Source organism: Eptatretus burgeri, chromosome 12 (genome assembly GCF_056783735.1).
Source record: "Eptatretus burgeri isolate ZD-2024b chromosome 12, Ebu_testis_v1, whole genome shotgun sequence".
Taxonomy (NCBI): Eukaryota; Metazoa; Chordata; class Myxini; order Myxiniformes; family Myxinidae; genus Eptatretus; species Eptatretus burgeri.
Genome location: NC_140972.1, coordinates 51,766,437 through 51,792,396, shown reverse-complemented (window position 1 = coordinate 51,792,396; position 25,960 = coordinate 51,766,437). Strand labels below are relative to the sequence as shown.

The 25,960-nt window shown below is 48.0% G+C and overlaps 1 long non-coding RNA gene across 2 annotated transcripts in view; it reads right to left on the bottom strand.

The window, feature by feature from the left end:
* The window catches only part of LOC147015618 (uncharacterized), a 139,418-nt gene extending 113,670 nt beyond the window's left edge, over positions 1–25,748 (bottom strand). For both annotated transcript variants that reach the window (XR_015050384.1, XR_015050385.1), the window contains exon 1: positions 25,617–25,748. This is a non-coding gene — a long non-coding RNA (uncharacterized LOC147015618). The remainder of the gene's footprint in view (positions 1–25,616) is intronic.
* Between the last annotated feature and the right edge of the window lie 212 nt (positions 25,749–25,960).

Here is a 25,960-nt window from a genome sequence, read left to right as displayed (position 1 = left end):
CGAGCAACCTTATCCTGTGCGGGTGGGCAATTGGCACGATCGTGGTGAAGTTAAACCCCCACCAGTGAATCACTGTAAACTTCTGGCGGTAGTTCCAGGAGGGTCACGACTGAATTGTCCGTCCGGTGGGCGACGCGGTGGCGATTGGAGTTACGCAATCGCTCGCACCCCAGGCGGGCCAGAATTCGTAACAATATATATATATATATATATATATATATATATATATATATATATATATATATATATATATATATATATATATATATATATATCTTCTTCTTCTTTCGGCTGCTCCCGTTAAGGGTCGCCACAGCGGATCATCCGCATGATCCGCATAGTGATTTGGCACATGTTTTACACCGGATGCCCTTCCTGACGCAACCCTGGTCGCCTCTTACGACACACAGGGATATGGTACACCTATTTTAACCAGGGTATACACCGGCCCAGTACACTGGTACTCACTTCGCCGACCTCGGAAGGATGAGAGGCTGAGTCAACCCCCTGGTGTATTAATTCAGTGGCCAACGGGGCTTGAACTCAGGACCTTTTGGATCCCAAGCCACTGCCCTAACCACTGCGCCAACACCAGGCTCCTGTGCATATATACATATATATATATATAAATATAATCGGAACTGATCAAGATAAGTATATTGATCAGTTCCGTTCTGTTTGTTTGTGTGTGTTTGTTTGTTTGTAGGCACAATATCTCGAGAAGGGAAGAAGCTACCAATGTCAAATTACACCACATGATTCAGGAGGGTGATGGCTAGCGCTGATTAGATTTTGGTCAAAATCGGTCAAAGGTCAAGTTCACAGTGAGGTCAAACATCCAAAACATAATTCGAGAACGAAAGAAGCTACCAATGTCAAATTATACCATGTGATTCACGAGGGTGATGGCTAGCGCTGATTCGATTTTGGTCAAAATTGGTCAAAGGTCAAGGTCACAGTGAGGTCAAACATAATTCCGCAAATTCCTGTGGAGAAATAGAGTATTTTTGCTTCGGTCGACGTTACGAGTTCGTTTTAACTTCAATTTTAATTTTGTCTTCGGTTTTTGCGATCGCTTAGGACACTGAACACTCGGTTATCGAAATTCTGGTAAAAATCGGATGTTTTGGAGACGTTTTAAGATTGTATAAAAAATATTTCACCCACCGCGTCACGCCTCGTCTCGTGGTGCAGTGCGCTCGAGCAGACGCGTTGTTGAGTCACGTAAAGGTTTTGCGTGTGCGCGGTGAATGTGTTTTTGATAAAGATGGTGTTTAACCCTCAACGGCACGCATACCAAAACTCACACATTGGCACACCTAGGGTCAATTTGACCCCATTCAAAACGGTCATTGATTTGGTCGATACACAAGCCAAATGTTGCACATTTGTCAAATATATCATACCTAGTTAGTACAAAACAGTGTAAAACATTGAGAAGTTGATGATACATATGAAATGTATTCAATATCTAGTGATATCCGTAACAAAAACAATCGGAAATTAATGTGCGAATGGCCACACATTTTACTAATTAACTTTTTTACACAGAAAGCCACAACAGCATAACATACAAAACTAAAATATGGCAGTTTCCAGAATAATGAAAGAAATATGAGTCATTTTTCATTGTAGTGTCTAGATTTATGAGGTTCATTGTTCTAGTTACGCTTCGCAATTTGTACAAGTATTAACAGTGGTTGAATGAGTACCACAAACATATTTGTTGCAATTTGAGCAGACAGTTGAGGTCTTATTGTCCTGTGGCCTTCTGCATAATTGGCATCGTTTCCTGGCAGGATTTCTAGCCTGGCGTGGTCTCTGGATTGCTGCAGCAACCTTTCCAAGTTGATGTAATGCGGTCACGACAGCCGGCTGGAGAACATGAACATTCTGAGTGCGCAAGTTAATCCAGTCGTTGGTGAGGCCGTATACCAACTGCTTGAGGTATTTACGACGTCGACCCTTTGTGTCATTTGCAGCCCATTCAGGATTTAGAGACATCCATATGACAAATCCAGCAACTCCAGCCACATCCAACAGGTTGTAAAACAAGACCATAGGCCATCGGTTTGATTTGCGCTTGCAGGACAGTAATGTAGCCAGGTGATCCATGTTATCCATGCCGCACTTTTTGGCATTATAGTGAAGAGTGAAGAAAGAGGCTGCATTTCAGATGGTATTTCAGCTTTGTTACGGCGCAGAGTTCCAACAATCGTGGTATGTTGTTGAAGCAAATTTTCTGCCAGAGGAATGGACGTAAACAAGTTATCACATACAACATTTCTGCCACTTCGAAGCCAAGGGCCAGTAGTATTCAACACCACAGTTGAACTGACCAACTTGTCTGGCCTCACATGGTTGTCGACCAAGATATACCTCACCCTTTAGTGGATAAGAGGTTTCTGCGTCACAGTTCCACCATATTTTTATACCATATTTTGCAGGCTTGCTTGGTATGTATTGCCGAAAAGGACATCTACCTCGAAATGGGACAAGTTGCTCATCGACCGTCATATCTGGTCCAGGAATGTAACATAACTTCAGACGATCCTGGAATAATTCCCATATATCACGGAATGCGGCCAACTTATCTGTTGCTCTCCTTACAGCTCTTGTGTTTTTATTATCAAATCGCAGAAATCTCAACAGACTTTTGAAGCGATTTAGAGACATTGTCGCAGCAAAAATGGGTCTTCCAGTCTCAGGAGACCATAATTCACATATCGGTTCCATATGTGCTCGGTATAGACCAGCAACGAGTAACAACCCAATGAAGGCCTTCAACTCAGAGATTGAAAGAGGCGTCCACTGTTTCACGTTATTGGGGTTTGCAGCATTCCATTCAGCATAAACTCGAGTTGCTTCCCTATTAGTTTCTCTCATGATGATATCCAAAATAGTTGGTGTTATGAAAAGATCATATGATGCCTCCATTTCCTGGACGGTACCTGCTCTTGTAACACCAGGTGGGTTGCGAAAAATGTCTTGCAATTCTCGACTATGTGGTGCAGGTGGATTGACATCCCATACCTGAAAATACCATAATTATCACATACAATATGACACAAGATTTCGACGTACAAAATGTCAATCAAACTTTCGCAAACCAATTAACACAATTAGGCTCAGATGCCAATTAGCTAGACAACACGGTACACTAACCTTGCCATTTTTTCCTGTCAAATGGTTATCAGTAGGGGCAGCTGGTTGAACAATACGACCCTCAGCACGACCAGGAGCACGACCTCTGCCCAGACCTCGACCCCTGGCACGACCGCGACCACGTGGCCTTTCTGCTATGGCCTGGCCTTGCTGAGCATTGTCATTATCAGACTGATTGTAAGAATGTCCAGAATCAGCAGATATTTCATCTGGCTGTTCATCAACGTCAGAAACCTGATCTTCATCTGATGTATCACGGACTGCAGCCTGATCTGGGATGTAGGAATCATCATCGCTTGGATCAGATAAAGACTCACTGTCACTTTCATCTTCAAATATTTGTCTAAGAACATCAGCAACAGAATACCGTGCTCTCCGTTGGTTGGCCATGGTTTGAAGGAAAATGCTAACACACTAGCGTTATGAACTGCAGTTTCGATTTCTGGAATATCCCATTTCCAGGAAAGAGCAATTCCCGGAACCGTTCCAATCCCCTTTTTGTCACAGAACGATACAGATTATAACAGAATGAAAACAATTGGGAAACACCTTTATTGTTATTCGAGAAATAATAACAATTCCAGAAAAGAAAACGGGATAAAGTGTTCATAGTTATGAATGTAAATGGTTTTTGGGAGTTCTCCCAGCGTGGGTCATATAGACCCCACTATTTTCTCCTAGAAATATCTCCCATATGAGTTACCCTATATTCGCTAAATTTTACAGCGATAACATACATATATAGGGTGAGGATAAACAGAGACCATGGGCTGATATCGGGCTTATTTTTTTTTTTATACACAAAAAACCTGCATGTTGGGTCAAATTGACCCCAGGTGTGCCGTTGAGGGTTGAAAGTCATTTTTCATCCCAATAAAGGTTATTGTCGCATGCCTGACTCGCTAAGCCGTCGGATGGTGTAAAGATTGTTTGTGAATGGCCGGATATTACGGTTTTATGACTTTGATAAAATAATATTAAATAATTCCGTAAATTCCTGTGTAGAAATGGAGTATTTTTGCTTCGATCGATGTTACGAGTTCGTTTTAAATTCGATTTTAATTTTGTCTTCGGTCTTTGCGATCGCTTAGGCCTAAGTAACATTTTCCACGGCGGCCCTGGGGTCTCCAAAATCTACGGCCTCTAGCAATTATACGGCGGCCGCAGTATTTCCACGGTTACACAATGTAGCAGTCACATATGTTTTTATTTTTCGGGGAGCCACACGGCGTATTTAGAAATTGTGGAGACCGAAAACGTGGGGTTGCCGTACGGTCTTTGATTTGATGTCGCATGGTGACCTTAAGGGGGCCCTGCGGCGGCCATAGAATTTCAATACAGATGCAAGGTAGCCTCAAGGTGCCCGCAAGGCGACCGCAGGGGGGACCTAAGGCGAACGTGTGGCTAGACGGACGGTAACGAGTGGGTTCATTTTTATTTATTTTATTTTTTTTACCAGTTTTTTTTTTTCGGCTTGTCGAATTGCTGCGGCGAACGTAGAAATGAAAAAAGTTATAACTCCGCGTTATAATTCCACGGCGACCCCTACGGCCTTTAAAAGATAGCCAAACGGCGTAGGGCCACCCTGAGGCCACCGCAGAAACTCTGTGGCCGCCGCACGTTTCTGTCAATTCAGAGGGCGTACGGCTGCCGAATCCTCGCCGTAGAGCAAATGTGACTTAGGCCTTAGGACGCTTAACACTCCGTCGTCGAAATTCTGGTAAAAATCGGATGTTTTGGAGACGTTTTAAGATTGTATAAAAATATTTCACCCGCCGCGTCACGGCTCGTCACGTGGTGCAGCGCGCTCGAGCAGACGCGTCGTTGAGTTACATAAATTTTTGCGTGTGCGCGCTGATGTCATGGCGCTCGCCCCGGCGTCATGTCTAGTTGGGGGGACCGTCGAGTGGAACCCTCACGTTACGTTAAGGGGGGCCTTTACATTACGTTAATCCACGGTAACTCGAGAATGGAAGAAGCTACCAATGTCAAATTACACCACGTGATTCAGGAGGGTGATGGCTAGCACCGATTATATTTTTGTGAAAATCGGTCAAAGGTCAAGGTCACAGTGAGGTTAAACATTCGATTTTTGATGGTTTGGTAGAGAATCATCGTAGAAACTTCTGGTTTGCGTCGCCACCTTCTCGAGAGACAGCTTTTATTCGACAAGGTCAGAGGTCAAGTTGATGATTTCGTAAGTACCAGTCTATGACTGCTTGTTACTTACGAAATATAAAGATTTCGTAAGTGTATTGATGACTTCCGTCCTCTCTGTGTGTGTGCGTGTCCGTGTGTGTGTGTGTGTGTGTGTGTGTGTGTGTGTGTGTGTGTGTGTGTGTGTGTGTGTGTGTGTGTGTTTGTGTGTGTGTGTGTTTGTGTGTTTGTGTGTTTGTTTGTAGGCACGATAACTCAAGAGCGGAATAAGCTACCAATATCAAATTACACCACGTGATTCAGGAGGGTGATGGCTAGCGCTGATTAGATTTTAGTCAAAATCGGTCAAAGGTCAAGGTCACAGTGAGGTCAAACATAATTCCGTAAATTCATGTAGAGAAATGGAGTATTTTTGCTTCGGTCGACGTTACGAGTTCGTTTTAACTTGGATTTTAATTTTGTCTTCGGTTTTTGCGATCGCTGAGGACGCTCAACACTGGGTTGTCGAAATTCTGGTAAAAATCGGATGTTTTGGAGACGTTTTAAGATTGTATAAAAAATATTTCACTCGCCGCGTCATGGCTCCTCACGTGGTGCAGCGCGCTCGAGCAGAGGCGTCGTTGAGTCACGTAAAGGTTTTTCGTGTGCGCGCTGATGGTGTTTTCAATAAAGATGGTGTTTAAAAGTCATTTTTTCTCCCAATAAAGGTTATTGTCGCATGCCTGACTCGCGAAGCCGTCAGATTATGTAAAGATTGTTGGTGGATTGCCGAATATTATGGTTTTTTGACTTTGATAAAATAATATTAAATAATTGCATGGAGTAATGGAGAATTTTGCTTCAGTCGACGTTACGATTTTTGATGATTTGGTACAGAATCATCGTAGAAACTTCTGGTTTGAGTCGCTACCTTTTCCAGAGACAGCTTTTATTAGACGTCAGAGGTCAAGTTGACGATTTCGTAAGTATCAGTCTATGACTGCTTATTACTTACGAAATCAAAAGATTTCGTAAGTATATTGATGACTTCTGTTTCTGTTTGTTTGTTTGTTTGTTTGTTTGTGTGTTACTTATAAACAGATTGGATGTTTTGGTCGAATTGATCAGATCAAAATCTAAAGATTTCGGAAGTATATTGATGCCTTCCGTTTCTGTTTGTTTGTTTGTTTGTTTGTAGGCACGATAACTCGAGAACGGAAGAAGCTACCAATGTCAAATTACACCACGTGATTCAGGAGGGTGATGGCTAGTGCTGATTAGATTTTGGTCAAAATCGGTCCAAGGTCAAGGTCACAGTGAGGTCAAATATTCGATTTTTGATGGTTTGGTACAGATAACTCGAGAACGGAAGAAGCTACCAATGTCAAATTACACCACGTGATTCAGGAGGGTGATGGCGAGTGCTGATTAGATTTTGGTCAAAATCAGTCAAAGGTCAAGGTCACAGTGAGGTAAAACATCCAAAAAATGATAACTCGAGAACGGAAGAAGCCACCAATGTCAAATTACACCACGTGATTCAGGAGGGTGATGGCTAGCGCTGATTAGATTTTGGTCAAAATCGGTCAAAGGTCAAGGTCACAGTGAGGTCAAACATCCAAAACATTCGATTTTTGATGGTTTGGTACAGAATCATCGTATAAACTTCTGGTTTGCATCGCTACCTTCTCTCGAGACAGCTTTTATTAGACAAGGTCAGAGGTCAAGTTGACGATTTCATAAGTACCAGTCTATGACTGCTTGTTTGTTTGTTTGTAGGCACGATAACTCGAGAACAGAAGAAGCTACCAATGTAAAATTACACCACGTGATTCAGGAGGGTGATGGCTCACACTGATTAGATTTTGGTCAAAATCGGTCAAAGGTCAAGGTCACAGTGAGGTCAAACATCCAAAACATGATAACTCGAGAAAAGTTACCATAGGTATTGTTGACAGAGCGTGAGTTTGGAAGATCGAGGTAAGTTCGGCGGAATTTGTGTGTTAATTCGTCGAGTTACGGCTGTTTTAAAAATTTCAGTGTTAGCGCCCATGGCGCAGAATGCCTTGCCTAGTTGTAGGCGCGTTGTGTTTTCGATAAAGAATGTATTTGAAAGTCATTTTTCATCCCAATAAAGCTTATCGTCGCATGCCTGACTCACTAAGCCGTCAGATGGTGTAAAGATTGTTTATGGATGGCCGAATATTACGGTTTTATGACTTTGATAAAATAATATTTAATAATTCCAGAAATTCCTGTGGAGAAATGGAGTATTTTTGCTTTGGTCGACGTTACGAGTTCATTTTAACTTCGATTTTAATTTTCTCTTCGGTTTTTGCGATCGCTTAGGACGCTTAACACTCGGTTGTCGAAATTCTGGTAAAAATCGGACGTTTTGGAGATGTTTTAAGATTGTATAAAAAATATTTTCCCCGCCGCGTCACGGCTCGTCACGTGGCGCAGCACGCTCGAGCAGACGCGTCGTTGACTCGCGTAAAGGTTTTGCGTGTGCGTGCTGACGTCATCGCGCTCACCCGGCGTCCTTTCAAGTTGGGGGGGGGCGTCGGGGTGTGACCGTTACGTTATGTTAATCTGAGGTAACTCGAGAACGGAAGAAGCTACCAATGTCAAATTACACCGCGTGATTGAGGAGGGTGATGGCTAGCGCTGATTAGATTTTGGTGAAAATCGGTCAAAGGTCAAGGTCACAGTGAGGTCAAACATTCGATTTTTGATGGTTTGGTACAGAATCATCGTAGAAACTTCTGGTTTGCGTCACTACCTTCTCTCGAGACAGCTTTTATTGGACAAGTTCAGAGGTCAAGTTGACGATTTCGTAAGTACCAGTCTATGGCTGCTTGCTTTGTTATTTGTGATTTTATCAAACATCCTGAAAAGAGAAAATATCGCACCCGTGTACGAAGTAAGCTGTGCAGTGAAGGATCTGCACCGCTTAAAAAGTATCTCCATGGGGGATGGATGGTTAACACAAGGAAATTAGACATTAGATCAAAATAATGAAACACCAGATCAAAATAAGAAAATGCAAAATGTTTTTTTTTTTTAAATAGTGTTTTTTGTAGTTTTTGTATCCCCCCCCCCACCCCAAGGGGAGGGGGTCAGGTCAGGTATGGGAGCATGTGCCAGAACAGCGCGTCGCTGCGTCCACTTTCCGCCGGTACTCCAGGGGCCTCCATCTGGCCATCCCCCAGGCAGATGCCAGGCCCATCCCCATCTCCTTGAGATGGTGGTCAACCTGCTGCAACCATGAGGTACGTGGTCGGCCCACTGGCCTCCTCCACTCATGAGACTCCCTCGCTGAGAGAATCTGGTGAGCAGGATCAGCATCAGGAAAATGAGCCACATGTCCATACAGCCGCAACTGACGCTCACGGACTATGCAGGTAACAAATCTCATCCGAGTCTCTCTCAGCAACCGCTCGTTGGACACAAAATCCGACCAGCGATAGCCAAGGATTCTCTGAAGAGACCTGGTACCAAAGGAATTAAGTCTCCGTCTCAGATCCTTGGTCAGAGTCCAAGTCTCGCACCCATAGAGCAAGACTGGAAGTACCAAGGACCTGAAGACTCGGACTTTCGTCCTCCCGCACAGGTACCGGCAGCGCCACACCCCATGATCCAGTGAATCCATGACTCCCCAGGCCCGACCCAGACGTCTCTTGACCTCTGAATCGCAGCCAGCAGAGACATGAATATCACTGCCAAGGTAAGTGAATCACTCCACGACCTCAACATCCTCACCACAAACAGACACAGACAGGACAGCAGCATCCAAGATGTCACCGAAAGCCTGGATCTTAGTTTTGACCCAAGAAACCCGTAATCCCAACGGCTCCGACTCCTCATTCAGCACCTCGAGGGCCCCCAAGAGGATGTCTAAAGTCTCCGCAAAGATGACTGCATCATCTGCAACATCAAGGTCCGAGATCTTGATATTCCCAAACGATGCACCGCAACTTGATCTCTCCGACATCCTCCCTAAAATCCAGTCCATACAAGTGCTGAAAAGTGTGGGGGCAAGTACACATCCCTGACGAACTCCAGTAACAACTGGAAATAAGTCGGAGATGGTACCACCACACTTCACAGCACTCTCAGTACCAGAGTAGAGTTCAGACATCAGATCGATCAGTGTTGGTGGCACCCCACGAAGACCAAGAATCCTCCAGAGGACATCCCGATTCACTGAATCGAACGCTTTACAGAGATCAACATAGGCTGCAAGCAACCCCTGCCGAAACTCTTGTCTGCGTTCGGTGAGGACATGAAGTGCAAGGATACGGTCAATCGTTGACCTCTTTGGTGTAAAGCATGACTGCTCTGGACGCTGGTGCTCAAGCAGATGGTGGCGAACCCTATCAATAATTATCCGAGCAAAGATCTTGCCCGGCACTGAGAGCAGCGTCACCCCTCGGTAGTTGTTGCAGTCTTGGCGATCACCCTTCCCTTTCCAGAGAGGGACAACAAGGCCCCTCTTCCAATCAGTTGGGATGATGCCTGTGTTCCAGGCAGAGCACAAAACTGCATGCAACGACACGAGTGCAGCATTTCCACCAGCCTTGAGAAGTTAGGCATGGATGCCACAGATCCCTGGAGCTTTGCCCCATTTCAACTGGTTCACCGCAGCCCGTGTTTCCACAAGCGAAGGTGGACCACAGTTGATTTGAGGGTCAGCAACAGGGATTGTAACACCCTTGACGTCCAACTCGACAGCTGGGGGATCAGCCTGGTACAACCGCTCAAAGTAACCGGCCCAGCGGGCCTTCACTTCAGACTCCTCTGTCAAGAGCCTACCACTCTCTGCTCGAACTGCAGTGCTCCGAGGGATGGGCTTGGATGAACGTAATGCGCGAATTCCCCTGTAAGTGGGACGAGAATCACCTGTCCACAGGTGATGCTCTACCCCCTCACAGATTCCTCGCACATAGGCCTCCTTGTCCACCCTCAGTGCACGTACAGTTTTACGCCTCAGCTCCCTGAACAGCTCAGCTCTGCCATTCAGCCTGGCCCTGCGACTCTGGTCAATGGTATCCAGTGTCCCTTGAGAGACAAAATTCTTCTTTGCCCTGCGGTGAGCTCCGAGGCATCCACCGCCAACATCAAGGACGGTGGTCTTGAGGCACTCCACAACTCTTCAGGACCCCCCAAAGCACCCAGACCCCCCAAGTGTCCACCCAGCCTGTTCGCAAACTCCTCAGCTACTCTCTCATCCCTGAGCTTGGCAACATCCAGCCTAGGCTGGGATGGTACCATTCTCCAGGATTTAAGGTGCAGCTTTAGAGTTGCTACAACAAGCCTGTGGTCAGTATTGAGGAAATGAGCACTCCGGTAGACCCTGCAGTTCTGGATCATCCTCCAACGACCGTCAATGAGGACATGGTCAATCTCCTTTGCCACACCACCAGCGTTGGAATACAAAGTCCAGCGATGAGCTTGTGGGCGCTGAAACCATGAACCAGCCACCCTAAGTCCATGACTTCTTGCAAAGTCAAGGAACTTAGTGCTATTCTGGTTCATAGTTCCTGACCCATGGGGACCAACACACACCTCATAACCATCCCTATCAGTTCCAGTCTATGCATTGAAATCCCCCAAGACTAGAAGTGTATCTCGTCTGGGGCACTGATCAACCACAGACTCGAGTGTGGCGTAGAATGCATCCTTCACGGTGAGATCACTCGCCTCAGTCGGAGCATAAACAGAGACCAGGGAAATGACACCTAAGGAGTGACGAATCCTTAATCTCATAATACGCTCGTTGACCGGTGTTACCTCAATTATCATTGGGGTCAGCTTATTGGACACAGCTACAGCAACTCCTTGGGTATGGTAACCATCAGAGCGACCAGACCAATAGTAGGTGTAACCACCCACCATTATCTCGCCGCAATCCGGTGTCCGAACCTCAGAGAGAGCTGCAATCCCGATGTCCAAACGCTTGAGCTCAGATGATAACAGAGACAGGTGATCATCCTCTCTTAGGGATAGGACATTCCAGGCACCCACCCGAAGGGACCGCCTCAGGTTAACCCAAGGAGACCGCCGTCTGGTGGACGACACCTCAGCACCACTCCGACACACTCTCCCGCAATCTGACCCAGGGATATTACCCCGTGGTTTCCCTCCTATCATCAAAGATTGGGGGTCCTGAAGGCTTTGCCCCAATCCCATCATCCGGTGAGCTGCCCTGCGAAGGGAAGCTGCACAGGAGGTACTCCCACGGAGTGGGTTTTCAGATTTTTTTGCGTTTTGCGGAATGAAGGGTTTTACGGTGGCCGGAGTGCAAATCCTGCCACCAACCTCCTAATAAGAAGTAACCCAACTGCAGGAGGACGTCCGCAGACACAGTTGGGCACTAGATATGGATGGCCGTTGGCTCACAAGGAGCTCCTCCGCCCTGTGACAGGTTTTGTTTTTAATCCTGCTGGGTGTCCATATCCAAACACCCTCCTCACCAGAAAACCTGGTGGGGGAGATGGTTTAGTCGCCGACAACCCGACCATGGAACAGGTTAGTACAGGTTTACATGGTACCTGTAGCAGGTCACAGATCGAACCTGACCTCACATAACTGTGTCGTCAGTACCTGAACTTGAATGTGACCATGAGGAAGCTGACACGAAGCTCCTGCTACATGTCGCTCAGTTGGGACAGAATGAAGAGTCAGTGCGCATAGAGAGTTTCGACACCAATGTGTTTGTGTTGGCATTGGCTCACTCGAAGTCGATTCGGCCGCGAAATTTCCATCTGGTCACAGGAAGTCCCAACGACATTATCGTCGTTGACATTAGGAAGCTGAGTAATGCCCTGGAAAGTTCGGTCTGCGATGCGTCGATAGGTTTGCACAATTTCACGGGAAGTGATACCACCAGTGCATTCCATGGTAAGGGCAAAACAAGGCCATTTGACTTGATGATGAAGGGTCCCCATCTCATCACCTGTTTCGGGAGCATTGTTTGAGAATTCACGCTCGATCAGAATATCATTCACGACCTGGAACAATTCGTCTGTGCCATGTACAATCAGCCGACCATGAAGAGTGTGGATGAGGCTCGCTACAAGCTATTCTGCAGCCAATTGCTGGGAGAACAGAAGTTGCCGCCTACAAGCGACGCTCTGATGCTGCATTGCAAAAGAGTGAACTCTCAGTCAGCGATCCACCACCGCGTGACTGAGAGGTTTATAGAAGCCTCTTCTCCTACATTTCATGGATGGATAGAACGCAACGGAGCACTGATTGTTCACTGGCTGAACAAACCACCAGCGCCGAAGCAACTGTTAGAGGCGACAAAATGTAATTGCAAGAAGACGAAATGCGAGACCAACCAGTGTTCTTGCCGGTCAAAAGGACTGTCCTGCACAGAGTGCTGTGGGTGTCAAAACTGCGCCAACGATGAACAGATCCGTGCAGAAATTGAACTTATGGATGATGAAAGCAGAACTGACGATGATTCCGACGACGAACTGTGAATGTGGGTGTCACACTGCTTTTGCTGTGGTAATCTACGACACAGTAGTATTCATATTGGTTAACATGTAATAGTGGACTTGAGTTTTGTAATAACAGCAGTCAAGAGCCTAGTTCAGCAACCGCTTCAGAGCAAGAAATACTGGAGTTCTAAGACAGTAATCTTCTTGTGGCGGTTCTACTTTTCATCAGGCTGAGTCGCGCAGTGTCTTTGTCTTTGAATTAATCTGTAATAGCCAATGTAACTGTCTTTAATAGGCACTGTAACTGTCTTTAATAGTCAATGTAACTACCAGCCAGTGTGGCTGCCTTTTAAGCAAAAAGTTGCCTTGGTCAACTTGAAGGCCTGTCTGGTCGGTCCAGACGTTTTCGGCCAGTAAAAATATGTAACTGCTTCGGTTCACGACCTTTAATTATAAACATCTTTAATAACAGTGAATAGGGCTCTGTATAAACATATTGTATCATTTTAAGACCTCACAAGAGTTTTCTTTGACGTACATATCAGTCTATCCTTGATTCTTCATTTCTGTGTCAAAATCTTGCTTTAATGTTCGGTGTATCTTTAATTGCCAAAAATGGCCAATTCTGTCACATCCTCGACGTGCAAACAAGTGAATTTGGACTCAGCGTCTAAAATTCTTTAAGTATGCCAAATTTCATCCAGATTGGTGATCTGCACAACGAAAATCATTTTCTGAAGGTAATAGCGAGTACCTCCACATGGTCTAATACTGTCGGACCCCGACATTACCGGGAGATACATTCCTGGAAAATGTCACGAACGTCAGGGCATTGTTTAATTGGAAAAATGAGGGACAGGTTTCCAGCAGTTACTGATTCATGAGGCAACATTTTCAAAGTTTAAAATCCTTTCGACCGCGAATGCACATGATAGCGGTTTCATAAAAATTTCTTACAAAGAAAAAAAAATGACAACACCAGCTACCATTTCCAATGATTAATTAATTATTGAAGGAATGTGATTAACAGTTTATTAAAAGTGATTAATGCTACACACCCCCACTCATATATACATTGGGATTCTCATGTATATACTCTTTGTGAATGTCTTTACAACTGTGGAGGAATTCTTGGAAGGGTTTGAAACAGCAAAGGACTTACCTTGGATAGCCTTTCCTGGTTGCTTTATGCAGCTTCTTCGGCAAGAAGAACATGGGAGTTGATATATTTATATAATCCGAGCCACCTGGGTTTAATTTATTAGGTGAGAGCTAATTGCTTATTCTCTCCATATTACAGTTGAGAGATGTTGGTGGATCTTCATTTTTCAAATATATATACATATATACATATTTTTCCACATATAGGATTACAAAAAAATATCATTCCAATGGCAAAAGCAATAATGGTTTGACTTGTAACAGTCTGAGTGTATACTTTGGTTTGTGTTAAGCATTTCAAAATTATAACATTCAGAACCATTTCAAAATAACATTTTTATGGTTCTGGCAACTACACTTGAGTCTGGAGTGGAAGCAGAATGGTTTAATTGCTGTCACACTTTATACATATTTTACATTTCCAATAAGTATAAAATTATAGCAAATGCTAAAGCTCACTCTGCCTGTCCAACATAAAAATGCAGCAATCCACCTGCCTATCATGGCCAATCAGCGGCTGCCAATCCAAAGTGTTTGGTTTACTGCATGCGGAGACATCATGGTTCTCAACACATATACAGTAGTAGTTTCAAGAGATTGTCAAATGCAAGTTCAATTTGATTTTCGTTTTTTAAACGATTACTACATGATACTTTTCAACAAGTTGCACCCTGCATTTTACTTAGAGAGTGTCTGCATTGTGTTTCGTCCAATCGCAGTCGAGATGTATACCATAAAGGACTAAAAGTTTCCAAGATATATAGAGCATGAACAATGACATGTACATCATATATATAGACTTATTCATAACATATTAACATGTAATATAAGCCGAGGTAAGCATTCAGATCCGGAACTATGCCTCCACATACTCTTCAGGTTTAGATAGACACTGAATCGCAAATTATTACGCAATCCAAAATAAATGACATATTCTTAATTTGATGTTTCGCACATCAGCTGGAAAACGAACATTATGTCGACATAAACGTGTGGCATTTATCAAAACATGCTGGTCGGCCAAAGGTAAAGTATATCTCATATATATATATATATATATATATATATATATATATATATATATATATATCTTCTATCTGAGATAGAATGGTTTATGGTTTGGACATGTGCACAGGAGGGAAGCGGAGTATATCGGGAGAAGGATGTTGAAGATGGAGCCGCCAGGTAGGAGGAGAAGAGGAAGGCCAAAGAAGAGGTTCATGGATAGGGTGAGGGCGGACATGCGGGTGGTTGGAGTGTCAATGGAAGATGTGGAGGATAGAGCGAAATGGAGACGGTTGATCTGCTGTGGCGACCCCTAACGGGAGCTAGCCGAAAGAAGACGAAGAAGAAGAGTGTGTGTCTGTCTGTCTGTGACCACTGTTTCTCGACAACCACTGGTCCGATCTAATTGAAACTTGCAAGGTATATTGCTGGGGCCCTGTGGATGTACCTTTTCAAGGTTTGATATTAATCGGACAAGTGGTTCCCAAGTTATGGCCATTTATTTACCAAACCAATGACAGGACACGGTGCTATGACGTCACAATTGACATCACAATTCTTCTTCTACGTTTGATATGACGTCACAATTGAAGCTGGGGACCTGAGTATGTGCCTTTTCAAGGTTTGATATCGTTCTTCTTCATCCGTTTCAGCTGTTTCCCAAGTGTTTCCCAAGTTATGGCCATTTATTTACCAAACCAATGACAGGATACGGTGCTTGGCGTTTTGCACCCACAGTATCTATCTTCTATCTATCTATAATTCCAGCAATCTCTGTTTGCTTGCCTTTCAAAAGGTTTAAAATTAATCGGACAAGTGGTTCCCAAGTTATGGCCAAGTTAGAGCGCGTTCACCATTACGGGTTGCAACGTACGGACTTCCGGATAGTGATGACTTGAACATTAACATTAAATGTTAATGATATTGGATTGATATTCGAAACAGTAGTCAGTATTATAATAATTTCTCGATTTGTTCTGCGCATTTATAGATAAACACAATGCCCCAATCCAGTCGTCGTTTACGAGAGCGAAGGAACGGCCTGTGTGGTTGTTTGAAAGTTTTTTGTTATTTTTGCACGTACGGCCACGCACGTACGGGCACGCGAGAGTGAAGGAACGGCCTGTGTGGTTGTTGTTTCTGGCACGTGGTTTGAAAGTTTTTTTGTGCATGTACGGCCATGCACGTATGGCCATGCACGTACGACCACACACGTACGGGCACGCGAGAGCGAAGGAACGGCCATGTATGGTTGTTGTTTCTGGCACGCGGGTTGAAAGTTTTTTATTTATCTTTTTTTTGCACGTACGGCCACGCACGTACGGGTACGCACTCGTATATATAAAGCTCTTTCTAACCACTCAATCACTGACTCATTCAGTGACTCACTCACTGATGTAAATGTTTAGTACCTTCCAGGTGGGCTAGAAAGCTGAAATTTGGTATACTGCTGCAAATCAAAGTCAATATCCCAGAGAAAATTACAAAACAATTGGAAAATTTTGTTTCGATATATAAGAACTGTATATGTACAGATATATAAATATATATATATATATATATATATATATATATATATATATATATATATATATATATGCATTCATTCCCTCGATTTTACGACCACTTATTTGTTTAACGACTTCAGCACAAAATATTGCTCAGCCGAACAACACCACCACATGAGGTATTGTTTAAATGTTTAAACACACAAAACACAATAAAATCTAAATACATAAAACAAGGATGGCTGTCCGTTCGTCCTTTAGCTGTTACGATGAATGGCTATTTGAGGCTATGTGCATTGTGCTGGCTCCTGACAAGATTGAATAATGTGTCGTATAGACTTATTAAAATCGGATATTCAAAATATGATTACATGTTTCACGATCGAAACTCACGGCCTAAATAATTATGTCGAAGTCTCGAGTTAAATGAGGTAAAATTGAGGAAAAAGCGATTTCTTTCGAACCCGATATAATTAAATAATACTGTTGCGGTTTTCGCGCCCGCCGGCGTGCGAACGGCCACGTAACTCGAATCGCGGCACGTCGCCCACCGGACGGACAATCCAGTCGTGACCCTCTCGGACTAACGCCGGGAACCAGTCACGGGTGGACCTTTCGGTCTCACCGCGATCGAGCCAATCAGCCCCCGCGTGGGATAGGGTTGCTCGCCAAATTCGAACTACCTAAGTACCCACGCGGAGGGTAGACCGGGCGATCGCACCTCGCCGCAGGTCGACTTCGGACACGGGCCACTTAAGCGACCCGTTCCGTACTATCAGAATAACCGAGCGGTGTTATCGTCGACCTCGACGGTTCGATTAATTATCGGGCGTACTCAGCCCACTACCAACCCTTTACGTGAAGCAAGATGGGGATTCAATGGGGGAAAAGACGAAGCGAAGCGGGAGACAGTTCAACAATAAAGCACATTTATTCGCGACGAACGGAAAGCACACAAATACAATTCCACCAAATGCACACAAAAAAAGAAAACACAATTCCATTTACACAAAAAGCAAACATAAAAGTGAAAACACAGTGCAGAGCTAATACCGACTACCGAGCACACGGCAACACTTATACAATTCTACTTCACAGACGGCGCCGACAACACATACCCAAAACCAAGGAAAAGAAATACCCTCAAGAATGAGGTAGGCCTGGGGCCGAGACCTGGTCGGGCCTACCCGTCTGGTGATGAGACGCGGAGCGGCGATGGCCCCGCAACCCGCGGGCCTCGTGGACAGTGCCTGGCAGGGGGGTGGGAACGGGGCCCCCTTGGTCGCACTATCTCAGCGCGGGGGGAAACAGGAGGGGGGTTGCTGATGCTCGGGGTATAGAGGATCTTTATTATGTGCGCGACGAGCGTCTCCACCTCGGCCAGGTCGCGCTGCCGGCCTCCCAGGGGTGCGCAGCTCCTTGCACGACGCGAGCACCCTTCGTCCGACTCGCCGCCTCTCCACAGCTCGTCCCCTCCGTTCCGACTCTCCTTCGCCTCGTTCCGACCTTTACGACTCCCTTCTTCCTCGTTCCGACTTCTTACTCCTCCTTTCTTCCTCGTTCCGACTTCTTACTACTCCTTTTACTGACGAACACCGTCCTTTTATCCCCCCGTAACTTCGCCTTTGACCCCCTCCCTTTGACCTTTCAACTCGCTCCCCATTGGCCCGACAAAAAGTGGGCGTGAAGGCTTTTGATCCACAAATTTGCATATATCGATCGCCCTGGGGCGGGGCCACCCGCCCCTCGCTCACCGATTGGACGGCAAAAAGTGGGCGTGTGTCGTTTTGGATCCGTTTTTGAAGCAGAAAATCCGTGATTTTGTACACGCTGTTCAACGTGCGCCCTACACGAGTCCAGCATCGGTGCCCATGAGTGGCGCGAGACGACGGTGATGCGATGGTGGCGAGTTGTGACGGTAAAGGTCGTGGCGGTTGTGGTGAAGCGGTGGTTGTGGTCGGTGGTTGATGTTGTGGTTGTGATGGTGGCGATTGGTCCAAAATAAAGATAGTAAAAGAAAAACGGCTATCCTGAAGAGTCGCAGCACGTATAAATGACATGTATTCCCACTAGACAACGGGTTTGGGCCTAACTACACATGCACTTACCGAGATAGCTCACCTAAGGGACCTGAATGGTGGTTTGCGAATCTGGTAACCACAACACTACCCCCTCCCCTTTTTACAGACTCGTCCCGAGTCGTCCAATTTTCGTGTGCCATCATGTGTAGTTTTCCCCTAGTACATTTTACCTACGGATCCCTGAGTGCGACATTCATGGTATTCGTGTCCCCAAAATAAATAACCTGAGGGCTGCGTAACTACCTAAACAAACTCACTCACACGGACGACTTAAATAAAATTGCCGGCGCTAAGACAGACATGCCGGGGGCGCACTCATATGTACAGTACATCTTAACCTTAACTTACAAATCTTACACTAAACCATGGCCCAGGATCATTGAACTCTGCAAAAGAAAGCAGTTAGCAGGGAGCCAGGCTGCTCGCACGCAGTCTCTGACTCAAACAATGCAGGTGACAGGGAACGTGGCTGGCTGCTCACACGCAGTCCAAGGCCTTCCTTTTTGAACTGAACTCAGTGAACCACAACGGTGCTTGGGCTGCACAACGCAGTCTCCGTGCCAGCTCAAGTGGCACACGCAATGAGCACAACGAATGGATGCATGAACACAAACACGGTGCACGGGCCGCCACTGCAGGCCCGTGTTGTAGCTGCCAACAGGGCAGTTCTTGCAGCTTGCAAACTGTTGCTTTCAGATCCTGGCGCACATGGAAATGAACAGGGGGGGGCAAAGCAAAAATTGAACGGGGCTTGTGAACATGGGCAGTGGGCATGGCATGGCAAAGGTGAGCAGGCAAACACAGCCCGCAGAAGAAGGCCGCCGCAGGCAAACACAGCCGGCAGATGAACTGGCCGGCACAGGCCTTGAAGTACCACAGCTGCAGATGATCCGGCCGGCACAGGCCTTGAAGAAAACAGCCAGCAGATGAACTGGCCGGCACAGGCCTTGAAGTACCACAGCTGCAGATGAAGTGGCCGGCACAGGCCTTGAAGCAAAACACGGCCAGCCGATGGCACAGGCCTTGCAGCAAAACAACAGCTGCCGATGAAGTTGGCCGGCCTCCGCCTCGAAGAAAAACACGGCCAGCCGATGGAGTTGGCTAGCCTTTGCCGTTCAGTGGAGGTTGGTGGAGGGAGTGCGGTGGTGCTGGCCGCTTGGAAGGCGGGCTCGGACCTACCTTCCTGTCTCCCTCCCAACCTATCGCCTTTGCCTGTCACTGTACATACCCACTCCCTTAATTTGTCAAACCCCAATTTAGCCCCAACTTATTTTTTTGTTGTTTTTATTTTTACTCCCCCACTATAAATCGTCCCCTAACCCCCTTTATCGTCCTTGTTCGGCTAACCTATCCTGTCACCTAGCCTACTCCCAACCCCTACGTTCCCTTCCCGGAGGGGAACAAGGGAGAGCTAACGTCCTGTGTCGAGGCCCAACGAAGCCTCAGAATGGCCTCCCCAGAGTTCGGCGATCTTAACACCAAGTGGGTCCAGCGGCCCACAACGAGAGCGAGGGGATGGATGGTGCGGAGGGGTACATCTCCTAATCTACCCTAACCATTTAACTGCTAAACTACCCCGGGGCTTTCAACAAGCGCCTCTCGCTTAAACTATTGGTTCTAACAACCCAGATTCCCGTCGCCTGTGTTGGTGTCCTCACAATTTCGGGCCTCGCCCCCCAATTTTCTCTCCGTGCCCTCACACGGTCTCCTGGCTGGGACACGTGGCTCCCTTTGGCAGGCACGACCCTCTGCCGAATCTCCCGCTATGGCACCCCGGGCACTACACTGCCTCCGAGCCTACCAGCTCCCTAACACCGGGGAGTGCCCCCATGGCACCTCCCCTGAAACGCACACGTGGCAGGCCGGCCTCCCGGGCCCCTTTCCGAGGGTCACCCGTGCCCACTGCACTGCCCACGCGGCTAATGGCGCCCGGGCCCCCGCACCAAGCAGGCGCACCCGTGCCCACTACTCTATCCCGGCCCCCATGGGCCCTTGGCCTACCGCGGCCGACTAGCCTGGTGCCCGGGGTACCCACTCAGCGATACTCACCTTTCGCAGCCACGCTCCCAAGCCCGTCAACAGGGCTCCTGCACCCCTCCAAATGGGTCTCGAGCCTACTTTCCCACCAACAACAAAACGACCTCCATTTTTCAATTTGACTAACCCAGCTAACTCACTTTATACTGACCCCGGGGTCCCTTGGGCGGGAGTCACTCCTCCCCCCAATCACTCATCGCACCATGCATTCCCCATTCACTCCACACACACAGACCCGCTGGCCTCACTCACTCACCAAGCACATGCTTCCACTTCACTCACCAACTCTTCAACACACACACCACTGAACTCTGCCATCCTTCTAACTGCATCCCCTAACTAACTCGTGCTCCCACGTCGTCCCTTAAACTACAGCACGTTCCTTTTAACACTACGTAGCTAAGCTACGTCCCCTCTACACATCCACAAGTCTGTCTCTGTCTCCTAACTCAAAAATTCATTTTATTTCCCAACCTAAAGCTCACTAAATCCCTCTACCTCATCCATTCCACGGACTCCATGACGACTTACCCCTGCCCCATGAAGTCGGTCTAACTAAGCTAACCATTCCCCCTAACTAGTTTTCCATCCTGTGCCCCGGTCAAGGAGGTCTTCCACCCCTTGCCCAGGAATCCTGTGTACCCGAAAGTGAGGCTTGTTCCTTTTTTTTTTTTTTCATGCCCAGCACCTGCGCGGCAACTCAGAGCTCGCGCACTTTGCACCTGCCCGTGACGTCATGCAGCTGCACGTGTTCCTCGTCCCTCCTTGGACGGGACCATCCGGCAGAGATACCCCTCCTGCCGGATTCCAACCCCACGTGCAGCCATGACGTCACCGTGCGCATAAAAAAAAAACACAAGCCACACGTCTCGAGGGGTTCCCCACGCGAACACATGTGCTTTGCCCGTTGGAGCTTAACACACACGATCGCGTGGAGAACCCGTCCGGTCCAAATCCATTTACCTGCCTAAACTTTGTCCGTCCGCGGGATCGGCAAATCCACCGCGTGCGTTTCCGGACCGGGACTTCACTCTCGCAAGCGAGCACGTGGTGGTCTCGTGCGTTGCACAGCACGAACCGCGTGCTCACTGCTGGGTGAACCCGGCACGGTCCTCGAAACAGCCACAGCCGCTACTCGGCTTTCTCTCCTCTGTCGCCGTCTCCGTCTCCATTCCACACACGCATACCTCCGTGTTACGACGCACACAGTCCACTCCATCACATTCACACGGGGAGACGCGGCTGCGTGCTCCCGCATGCCAACCGACATCTCCCTCTCATACCGCTCTCTCACACACACGGTCTCCCTGGCACACAGCGACCTTGCACACGGCCGTTCACTCACGCGTGCCTCACTACTCACACAAACCATACTACTCACACGTGGTGCTCCATTCACTCGCGCGGGGGCACTCACCCGCGGTGCCTCGCCCACACACGCGAGGGCACTCAACCGCTGTGCCTCATCCACACACCGTGCCTCACTCATACACGCGGGGGCACTCACCCGCGGTACCTCACTCATACACACGGCGACACTCACACACGCGGTCTCTTCCACACAACGTCCCTCACTCATACACGCGGGGCACTCAACCGCGGTGCCTCATCCACACACCGTGCCTCACTCATACACGCGGGGCACTTAACCGCGGTGCCTCATCCACACACGCGGGGGCACTCACCCACGGTTCCTCACTCATACTGGCCGTTTCACTCACACACACGGCCTCTTCCACACACGGTTCCTCATCCACACACGGTGCCTCATCCAAACACGGCGTGCTGGGAAGCACGCACTCCAGCACCATCGCCACCACACCACTCACACACGGGGTCGCTTCCACACACGGGGACGCACTCACGCCTTGCACCACACACACAGGGACAACCACACTGGGGATTCGTGTCCCCACAAGGGTCTCCGGGGCCTCTATACCCCCCAAGCTCTCCGTGCACCCGTCCACAGCACTCGTCCCCTCAACCTCGCAAAGCACGACCGAACTCACCTGGTCGTGACTCGCCTCAAGGGGGCATACTCCCTCCCCTCGTTCCTGGAGGAGGCCATCCCGCTGCTCGCACCGGGTCCCAACACGCTCCGCGAGCTCAACCCCATTGTCCTCCACTACCTCTGTGTGTGTGTGTGCGTCACTTACCTTGTCCAATTCACCCTCCATCTCCCGTGTCTCTATACATTTTATTCTTTCTGTCGTCTCCTCGTGTCTATTGGTCTCTGCTTCTTTCTGGCGTCTTTCTCTTATCTTTAAGTAGGTCCACCTTGCTTTCTCCTTAAGTCGCTCCCGTCCTTCCCTGTTTTTCACTCCTTGCTCTTTCACGATCTCCGCGTACCTCATCCTTGCTCTCCGTATTAATTGTTCTTTTCTCTCCCTCGCAATTACTTTCACCTCGTCTCTTGTCTCCCGAATTACTTTTTCCTTACCCGCCTCCACCGCGGGCCCGACAGCCGCTGCACCCCCTCCCAGCTCGTTCGTTCCGACACGTGGAGTCGCCATTCCGAGTTCCCTGCTAACGGCCTTCATGCCCGCCTGCAGGCATCGGCCCATGTTCTGCGTCTCACCCCGTAGTTCTTTCATTTCTTTTTTCATTTGCTGTGTATTCGCATCCATCGTCGTTTTCACTTCATTCATATTCGCATCCATCTTTTCGTTCATGCCTTTCATTTCCGCATTCATTTGTGCCAGCATGGTGAATAGCTGGGCCATGTCGGGTACGCTTGAGTGAGCCATTTCGGCAGGGGTTGGGGAAGGGTCTTGGTGGAGAGGGGGGGGGGAGGTGTCATACACCGCGGCCGCCGCCGCACCCACCTCGGGCCCTGGGTTCAGTTGGGCGAGTCCGTGTTCCTGCACAATCAACATTTCCTGCTCGGGGATTCCATCCTGGGCCATGGACTCTACATTATTACACATATACATTTCTAATACCCCCGGCTCCCGCTCGCCTTGAGACGCCATCTTGCTTCTCGTGAAGGGTTAATTTGCTCGCTCGTAATTTGGAGGGAATCGGGGGTCGCTTCTCTCACCCCTGGACCGATTCCCGTAAATTTAGCCGGAGACAGGAGAGCCCGTTTTCCTGTTCTCCGATACCAGTGCCGCGAGGAGGGCGATGGATTTGTATCCCACTCCTGACACCAGTGTTGCGGTTTTCGCGCCCGCCGGCGTGCGAACGGCCACGTAACTCGAATCGCGGCACGTCGCCCACCGGACGGACAATCCAGTCGTGACCCTCTCGGACTAACGCCGGGAACCAGTCACGGGTGGACCTTTCGGTCTCACCGCGATCGAGCCAATCAGCCCCCGCGTGGGATAGGGTTGCTCGCCAAATTCGAACTACCTAAGTACCCACGCGGAGGGTAGACCGGGCGATCGCACCTCGCCGCAGGTCGACTTCGGACACGGGCCACTTAAGCGACCCGTTCCGTACTATCAGAATAACCGAGCGGTGTTATCGTCGACCTCGACGGTTCGATTAATTATCGGGCGTACTCAGCCCACTACCAACCCTTTACGTGAAGCAAGATGGGGATTCAATGGGGGAAAAGACGAAGCGAAGCGGGAGACAGTTCAACAATAAAGCACATTTATTCGCGACGAACGGAAAGCACACAAATACAATTCCACCAAATGCACACAAAAAAAGAAAACACAATTCCATTTACACAAAAAGCAAACATAAAAGTGAAAACACAGTGCAGAGCTAATACCGACTACCGAGCACACGGCAACACTTATACAATTCTACTTCACAGACGGCGCCGACAACACATACCCAAAACCAAGGAAAAGAAATACCCTCAAGAATGAGGTAGGCCTGGGGCCGAGACCTGGTCGGGCCTACCCGTCTGGTGATGAGACGCGGAGCGGCGATGGCCCCGCAACCCGCGGGCCTCGTGGACAGTGCCTGGCAGGGGGGTGGGAACGGGGCCCCCTTGGTCGCACTATCTCAGCGCGGGGGGAAACAGGAGGGGGGGTTGCTGATGCTCGGGGTATAGAGGATCTTTATTATCTGCGCGACGAGCGTCTCCACCTCGGCCAGGTCGCGCTGCCGGCCTCCCAGGGGTGCGCAGCTCCTTGCACGACGCGAGCACCCTTCGTCCGACTCGCCGCCTCTCCACAGCTCGTCCCCTCCGTTCCGACTCTCCTTCGCCTCGTTCCGACCTTTACGACTCCCTTCTTCCTCGTTCCGACTTCTTACTCCTCCTTTCTTCCTCGTTCCGACTTCTTACTACTCCTTTTACTGACGAACACCGTCCTTTTATCCCCCCGTAACTTCGCCTTTGACCCCCTCCCTTTGACCTTTCAACTCGCTCCCCATTGGCCCGACAAAAAGTGGGCGTGAAGGCTTTTTGATCCACAAATTTGCATATATCGATCGCCCTGGGGGCGGGGCCAATTCGCCCCTCGCTCACCGATTGGACGGCAAAAAGTGGGCGTGTGTCGTTTTGGATCCGTTTTTGAAGCAGAAAATCCGTGATTTTGTACACGCTGTTCAACGTGCGCCCTACACGAGTCCAGCATCGGTGCCCATGAGTGGCGCGAGACGACGGTGATGCGATGGTGGCGAGTTGTGACGGTAAAGGTCGTGGCGGTTGTGGTGAAGCGGTGGTTGTGGTCGGTGGTTGATGTTGTGGTTGTGATGGTGGCGATTGGTCCAAAATAAAGATAGTAAAAGAAAAACGGCTATCCTGAAGAGTCGCAGCACGTATAAATGACATGTATTCCCACTAGACAACGGGTTTGGGCCTAACTACACATGCACTTACCGAGATAGCTCACCTAAGGGACCTGAATGGTGGTTTGCGAATCTGGTAACCACAACAATACGTTCGCGGGAGCTGAGGTAAAAATAGCTCCAAAAAGCATGTTTTTCACTCTTTTAAAGGTAATTCTTGAACGTCTGATTTTATTTTACACCATCCAGGGACACCAGCAGCGATCTTTTTGGCTTTGGATTCTATCTATATATTAATACTGAAGGACCAATTTTGTGCTCCTCCTAGCGGTCGCGTCACGTTTTTCTCGGTACTGTGACCTGGACTGAAAGAAACATGGTACCTGTGAGAGTGCATCGCACATCGTGGCAATAGTCAAACTTCAACTCTGAAGCAGAATAAACCCTTTTCGTTTTACATTCGTTTACATGGCGACGTGTGACGTCACCGCTGAGAGGCGTCAGGACGTCATGACATCATCGGTCATTCGTTGACGTCATTACGTCCGCCGTCGACAGACCGTTACCGCTGAGAGGTGTAATTCCACTCCTCGAAAATCGCGTCTGCAATGTAAAACCCTCTTCTGCACATGCTGACTACCTCAGAATGTGAATTTCACACAAAAAATGTAACAAGAAAAACGTGACGTTTTTCTTGTTACACAAAAAAAAACGTTTTTCTCTGTAC